The following is a 6,707-nucleotide window of genomic DNA, read 5'->3' on the forward strand; positions in this document are numbered from 1 at the left end:
ATTTTGGCACTCTCGTACAAGGTGATGCCCTGCTCCCAGGACAGCTGCAGTGCGATAGCCAGGCCCACAGATGAACAAGAATGTTGATTTTTATTTTATTTTCTTTTAGAAGGCAGTCGATCTGATTGGATTCAGATAGCAAGTTTGACTAGTATTCTGTGGGTTGAAAATTCAATGTCACTTATATTTCAAAGCCTTTGCCGTGCTCTTTGGATCTTTCCTTCATGCATGCCACCCAGTGGCCAGTCTGGGACCTGGGTGGGGACCTGTCATCACAGTTCAGTTCTTTAAGTAAGTCTCTGCTATTCTGTTTAGGGTCAGTCTGCACATGGACAGCTGGTGGTGAGCCCAGGAGTTTATAAACTTTATAGGTTTGGGCTTGGTGCCTGTAGCTCAGCGGCTAGGGAGCTAGCTACATACACCAGAGCTGGTGGGTTTGAATCTAGCCTGGGCCTGCCAAACAATAATGACAACTACAGCCAAAAAATAGCCAGGCGTTGTGGTGGACGCTTGTAGTCCCAGGTACTTGGGAGGCTGAGGCAAGAAAATCACTTAAGCCCAAGAGTTTGAGGTTGCTGTGAGCAGTGATGTCACAGCACTCTACCAAGGGTGACATAGTGACACTATGTCTCAAAAAAAAAAAAATTATAGGTTAGATTTTTTTTTTTTTTTTTTTGGTCTATAAGCAGAAGTTTGTGAAAGTTTATGGCCTTGTTTTCTGTCCTTCTCTTTTTCTCTTTCTCTTTTCTTTCTTCTTGGTACTTTCTAATACTTAAAACACCCCCTTTCAGTTCTACGTCCTAAAAGCTAGCACTTATTTGCTGTAGCCATGTCCCTATTCTGGGCCATGTGATGGGAGGAAAGGGAACAAAATCAGTGGAAGGGGGTTCACTCACCCTCTTGGAACTCTGGTTCCTCTGAGTTTACTCTCTGGGAGTTTTGGGTGTCTTTAGGCTACTGCTGATGCGTCCTCCTCTGCTCTGCCTGGGTCTGGAATATAAGAGAGAATGAAAGAAAAATGTTTTAAAAAGAAAATAAAAATCAGGATTGTCCCCAACATCTATGAGTGTTAGGAATCCCCTTGCCCACTTCTTTAGCCTGAACTAGGGGATTGTCCTAGATTCCCTCTGTCTATGCTTGATTCCCTTTTCTGGGTTTGCGGCTGCTTGTGAATCTAAGTAGGAGAGTATTAGAGGAAAAATAGGAACCTGACCGTTGGCTCAGTGGTACTTTGAATTCTGATCATTTTCCCCGTCTGCCTACTCCGGGTTATTTTTTAGAGTTCTGGAAGCTGCTCCATGCACTGATTCCAGGTTTGATAGCAACACACAGGGAGAGAGACAGGCTGGATTGCACCTACTTATTAACTGGAACTGGAATTCCAAAATTGTGATATTTGGAAGCTTTTTAATTTGGTTTTTGTTGTCTGTTTTTATTGTCTTTTAGCCAAATAGGCCTACTGGCTTTACAGACTGCTTAGACCCTGGTTTGCTTAGACTAGAGATGACTCAGGGTGCTGTGGTGTTTTGGTTTTTTGTTTGCCTTGTTTTTGTAGTAAGGAAATGTTTTAAATATCACACTGGGATATTCCTGGCAAGTGCAAAGAATATATAAAAAGATCCAGTTTAATAAAGTTTGGGCTTAATATCTTTCATGTTAATGAACAGATTTCTATCTGTGGATGTGAAAACAAAGCACTCGAAAAAGATTTGTGGCCACTCAGCTTACCCCCTCCACCAAAAATGGAAAGAGTCTTTTAATTTGTCCTTAACTGCATTTAACTTTGGTGTGACTGATGTCACCTAAAATTACCAAGTCTATCCTCACTTGGCTACTTTTCTCAGATCTGTTCTCCCATTTTCTATATTCCTGTAGGTGAATCTTTGAACTATAAATTTATGCCTGGTGAGGCCACTAAAGGTACCAATCCAGCTAATGTTGGGATAATTTTGAAGCTTATCATCTCAGAACTCAACAATCTCAACTCTGTTACCTACAGATATTGCAGGTGATAAACTATCTTTGTATGTTTTCTCCCCAGTACAGAAGAACCTCCATAGTTGACCACCTCCCTACATTGACCATCTGCTTAAATTGACCTGATTTTTGTAGACCGGAGATGCTCTCTGCATATGTATCCGTACAGTAGGCCTAGTTCGAACTTACGTTGGTCACCTCTGTATGTTGACCGGTTTGTTACAGTCCTTTGGGTGCAGAGGTTCTACTGTAATTTCTAGAATCCTGAAGTGGTCATTCACCTGAGCCTGTATTCTAGGCTGACACAGGACATTAATTATCACCGTTTGGATAGCATCCAGTTACCCGTGGAAGTGGCTTAATGATCATTTATTAGATGCATGGTCATTCCCGGCGGGCAGTCGGTCATCGCCCAGCTATTTTACCAAGTATCTATTCAGGGATGATAGAACAGGGAAGCAGCAAGGCATGATTCCTGAAAGCAGTCAGCTGGTAGAAACCAGGAACAGGCTCTTGTGGGGGCACTTCTGCACTCGGCACAGTTAGCAGGACGGGGAGGAGCTGGCCAGGGCTACAGGGCAGCATGTGATGTGTGATTTGAGGAGGCAATGGGAAGCCTGCAGAGGGAGAGCCTGACCATGGAGAGATCAGGACAGATTTCCCAGAGGAGCATACACTGACCTTTTTATCTAGTTGTTTTTAAATTACTTTTAGAAGAAATGACACAAGTGATATACAAATTGATTTCACTGTAAGGGGAAAAATCAAAAAATATCAGTGGGTTCAAAGAAGAAAATAAATTTCTTGGACTCTAATAAGATAGATTAGATCGTCCACGTGTATGTTTACTTACTCTGTGTGTGTATGTGTGCGTATGTAACGTATAAATTGCTTTGTAATATGGTGCTTTGATGCATGCCTCTTTTTATCAGTAGGCTTTATGACATTCTCGATTTTTCTTTTAAATTTCCGCATTATGAGTTTCACGTTTCATGGTGTACAGTTCTGTGCGTTTTAACAAGTGTTTAGTCATATGTCCACCACCATAATTAAGGTACCGAATGCTTTCATCACACATACCCACCCCCTCCAAATTGTCTCTGGCTGTTCTTTTCTTGTCTACCCCTCCCTCTACATCAGCTGACCCCTGACACCCAGTGATTCTATTTCTATTCCTCTAGTTTTGCCTTTCCCAGAGTGTCATGTAAATAGAATCATACTGTATGTAGTAACCTCCCCTGACTCTTTTTTTAAGAGATGAAGTTTCTGTCACCTGGCCAGAGTGCAGTGGCATTATCGTAGCTCACTGCAACCTTGAACTCCTGGGCTCAAGTGATCCTTCTACCTCAGCCTCCCAAATTGCTGGAATTATAGGCATGAGCCAGCTCACCGTGCCATACGTAGCCTTTTGAGTCTTTTTCTTCATTTCACATAATGCGCTTGAGATTCATTTTTGTTCTGTATATCAATAGTTTGTTCCTTTTTAGTACTGAGTAGTATTCCACTTTGTGGATGTACCACTGTGTTTGCTTGTCCATTTACCCACTGAGGGACATGTGGATTGTCTGCACGTTTCGATGATTATGACTAGAGTTGCTGTAAATATTTGCATACAGCTAGTTTGTATGATCATAATTTTTATTTCTCTGGGGCAGATACTTAGAAATGGGATTGCCAGACTATATGATAAGCGTATATTTAACTTTTTAAAATTTTTATTTGTTTTTGGAGACATGGTCCTACTGCTTGGACACCAGTAGGCATAGAAGCTGCTTTTCTCACTTGTAGTAAAGCTAAAATTGATTGGTGGGTGCCTGATCCATATTTGAAATTCCTTATCAACCTTTTCCTGGTGGCTTTAACAGCCACTGATGATCATGGCCTAAGTCAGCCATTGTCATGAGGGTGGGAGATGTTGCCCACTCCAGGGGGCATTTGACAGTATCTGGAGACGTTTTTCGTTGTCAGCCCTTGAAGCTGGGAGAGTACTGCCACCTAATGTGTAGAGGCCAGGGTGCTGCTAAACATCGTATAATGTACAAGACAGCCCCCCACAGCAAAATTATCTGGCCTAAAATGTCAGTAGTGCTGAGCTTGAGAAATGTGTTCTGGAGTCCAGTGTGGTATCAGGATTTTGAAAAGAATCTCAGATGAACCAAATATAAGAACCTTTGACATAGATCAAGGGCTGTAGGGAATGAGAGATGAAACTGGTTTGGGCTGAGGAAACAACCAGAGAAAGCTTTAGTGGAAGAAGGATGACTATAATGGGAGTTAGGAGAATGACTTTGATTAAACAAACAGAGAAAAAAGATGTTGTTTTGTTTCAATCCGTCAAAGTTAACATCCTCTAGTTTTCAGGTGGATTGAAAACCTCAGCCTAAATCATTTCAAAATGATGATTTTCTAATTCTGTCATTCCGTCTACATTTAGTAGCTGGAAGTCTGTGAGAAACTTCTCTTCATCATCCATTTGATTGTCCTGAAATAGTTGGTATAGGAAAGGCAAGACAAACACTTGATTCTTTTCCTTTATTTTATTTACAGATGGAATCAAGCTCTGTTGCCTAGACTGGATCTCAGTGGTGTGATCATATTTCACTGTAGCCTTGAACTCCTGGGCTCAAGCAATCCTCCCACCTCAGCCTCCAGAGTAGCTGAGACTACAGGCAAACATCATCATGTACAGCTAATTTTAAAGGTTTTTGTAGAGATAGGGTCTTGCTTTGTTACCCAGGCTGGTCTTGAACTCCTGGTGTCAAGCAGTCTTCCCACCTTGACCTCCCCAAGTGCTGGGATTACAGGCATGAATCATTATGCCTGGCCCCTTTTCTTTCATTAATTTTCCTAATAACAAGCTGATGTTTTAACAGCCTCCAAAGGTGAACAATGGGTTCTTTTTTCCTTCTTAATAGTGTCAATACAAACTCTTAGATTTTATGTATTTAATATATTTCAATATTTTGTGGTCATTTAAAAAGGCATCACTTTATCCAAGGCATCACTTTAAAATGATGCTTTTGAAATTATTTCAAACTCAAAGGTTACAAGAGTCATACAAAAATACGACCTAGATTCTTCAAATATTAATTTTTTTTTTTTTGAGGCAGTCTCACTGTTGCCCAGGCTAGAGTGCTATGGCATCATCCTAGTTCACAGCAACCTCAAACTCATGGGCTCAAGTGGTCTTCTTGCCTTAGCCTCCCAAGTAGCTGGGACCATAGGTGTATGACACAATGCCTGGCTGATTTTTCTATTTTGGGTAGAGACAGGGTCTCACTATTGATCAGGCTGGTCTCAAACTCTCAAGATCAAGCTATGCTCCCAGAGTGCTGGGATTATAGGCACTAGCCACTGTGCCCGGTCCAAATGTTAACTTTTTACCACATCAACTTTAGCCTTTCTCTCTGTCCCCCCTTCCTCTCTCTCTCTGTTTATATATGCTTATGTGTATGTGTATTTATATAATATTTTAAGTCTTTTGAGAATACATTGCAGACTTTTTGTGCCTTTGATCCCCCAAAAGTCACTGTCCTAAAGACAAAACCACTTTCTTACATAAGCACAGTATAAAGGTCAAAATCAGGAAAGTAACACTGATTCGATATTGTTAGCCAATTTATAGACCTTGTTCATTTTCCCTTCCTTGTCGAAGAAAATCTTGGATCATGTGTTGCATTTAGTTGTCACTTGTCTTTAATCTCCTTGAGCCTGGAATAGTTCTTCAGCCTTTGTCTTTCATGCCATTGGCAGTTTAGACGAATACGGGTCAGTTATTTCGTAAAATGTCCCTCAGTTTGGGTTTGTCTGATGTTTTCTCCCGTTTTAATTCTGGTTGTTTTGTGGAATTGTCTGGAATGCCACAGAAGTGAGGGTGGATTCTTTTCAGGGCCTCATCAGAGGCAAATGATGTACATTTGTTTCATTACTGTGGATCTTAACTTGGGTGAGCCTTCTCTACCGTCGAGTTACGTTTTTTCCAAGTTTTTTTTTTTTTTTGTGGGGAAGTACTTTTAGATTATGTAGATACCTTTTATCTTCTCAAACTGTCATTCATTTGTTTTAATATGTCCATTCTTGCCTGAATCTAGTGTTATTATGATGGTGCCAAATGGCAATTTTATAAATGCACATTTTTCTCAGTTAGATTTTTGATTGTAAGGAAGCGTTTTCCCTTCTCCCTTATTTGTATTTGTGTGAACTCTTGGGTTTGGATTTTATTCGTGGATTTTAATAATAGTCATTATTTATTTTGATGCTCAAATTGTCCTAAATTTGGCCAGTGGGAGTTTCTCTACCCTGGCTCCACTGTCCTTTAGACATTTCCCTGCATTCTCTTACACAAAGTGTTCCAGGATCATCACAGACTCTCCTAACCCAGCCCTGGAATTCTCTAAAGAGCCCTGGTTTCTTTAAGTGAAAATGGGTAGTAGTCAGACTAAATTTGGATGTCCATTTACACGTGTATCTATCTTCTCTGCCACTCTAGACTTCACCATTTCAATAAAAAAACCTTGATCGTTTTATTGGGGAATATTATATATCCTGTAGATTTCCTGCCTCACACCTGAATTAGCCATTTCACTAAGAATCTTCATTCCTTTTTGTAGGAAACTATATTTAGGGACCTCAGTCTGGGCACCAGAGGTGCTCACTGTTAAAGACTTACCACTGGCTCAGCGCCTATAGCTCAACCGGCTAAGGCGCCAGCCACGTACACCTAAGGTGGC

At 40.9% G+C, this 6,707-nt stretch overlaps 1 pseudogene; it reads right to left on the bottom strand.

The window, feature by feature from the left end:
• LOC100965243 overlaps positions 1-6,707 on the bottom strand; it is an 8,450-nt pseudogene that overhangs the window by 782 nt on the left and 961 nt on the right.

Source organism: Otolemur garnettii, unplaced genomic scaffold (genome assembly GCF_000181295.1).
Source record: "Otolemur garnettii isolate 467f Iridium unplaced genomic scaffold, OtoGar3 scaffold00151, whole genome shotgun sequence".
In the NCBI taxonomy this organism is placed as follows: domain Eukaryota; kingdom Metazoa; phylum Chordata; class Mammalia; order Primates; family Galagidae; genus Otolemur; species Otolemur garnettii.